This window comes from Etheostoma spectabile, chromosome 13, assembly GCF_008692095.1.
Source record: "Etheostoma spectabile isolate EspeVRDwgs_2016 chromosome 13, UIUC_Espe_1.0, whole genome shotgun sequence".
In the NCBI taxonomy this organism is placed as follows: Eukaryota; Metazoa; Chordata; class Actinopteri; order Perciformes; family Percidae; genus Etheostoma; species Etheostoma spectabile.
The window spans coordinates 8723556-8724672 of record NC_045745.1 but is presented as its reverse complement, the minus strand read 5'-3'; the positions used below and the strand labels follow the sequence as shown (position 1 = coordinate 8724672).

Here is a 1117-nt window from a genome sequence, read left to right as displayed (position 1 = left end):
CCCCCCCCCCCCATGTTAAATTAGCGAAAGTAGATTCATACTCGCCTAAACGCTTCACGCCGTGCACTTCAAACAATATTTTGGTTTATAATTTTGGTTTACAAAACGTCCTGCATTGAAAGCGTTACTTAAGTAAAAGTACGCGAGTATCATCAGGAAAATGCACTTAAAGCTGCAACATTTCTCTGTGAAATGTAGCAAAGTAGAAGGTGGCATGAAAAGAGAAGTAAAGTAAAGTACAAGTTCCCCAAATTTGTACTCAAGTACAGTACTTAAGTAAATGTACTTAGTTACATTCCACCACTGGCTGCAAGGGACAAGTATATTCATTATCGATTAATCAAGCGATTATTATCCTTAATGATGAATCTAGTGATTCTTTTCTCAATTAATCAATCCCAGAGACAAAGGTGAGGTCTTCAGATTACTTATTTTGTCCCAGACACAGTCCAAAACTAACATGATCAATTTAGCAGCATATGTCAAGCAGCAAACACAACATAAAGAATGTGGAACCCAACTTATACAAAGAAACAACTCCTATACAAAGTCGTGATCTGCATCTATTTGGATAATCCATTGTTTGCCAGTTTTCTAGCTGGTTAATGGATGAATGGACTATTCGCTGCAGCTCCAGTTAAAAGGCCAAATGCCAAGCCGTAGCTGGCAGGGCACACACGCAAGGATAGGACCAGAGAGGTCAGGGAACAGTACAACACAACAGGACAGGGAATACCAGGACAACACAGGAAAGGAAAGGACAGAACATAACAGGATGCAAAAGTATTAAAAGAATACGACAGAAAATAGGACAGGAGTAAATAATAGAAGACAGAAGAGCTGGAGGAAACCAATCTTAGCTGCAGCATTAGCGGCGCAGGCTGAGGTTAATGGAGGCTAGGGTTTGGGTTTGTTTTAATGAGGCAGGGTTAGCAGATGGTAGACGTAGGCAGCGACCCAGACAGGCAGCAGAGCGCCAGGCCTGCAGGGAGACTGGGCTGGCAACGGCTTCCCACAACCTTCTCAGCATTAAAATCGTTGCAGTTCAACTGGAAGTCACTGACTGTTTACACTGCAGTTCCAGATAATACTCAACCAGGTCAGGCTCTGTTGCCCC

At 42.7% G+C, this 1117-nt stretch overlaps 1 protein-coding gene across 1 annotated transcript in view; it reads right to left on the bottom strand.

Annotated features, from left to right (window-relative positions):
* The window catches only part of rars1 (arginyl-tRNA synthetase 1), a 31266-nt gene that overhangs the window by 11120 nt on the left and 19029 nt on the right, over positions 1–1117 (bottom strand).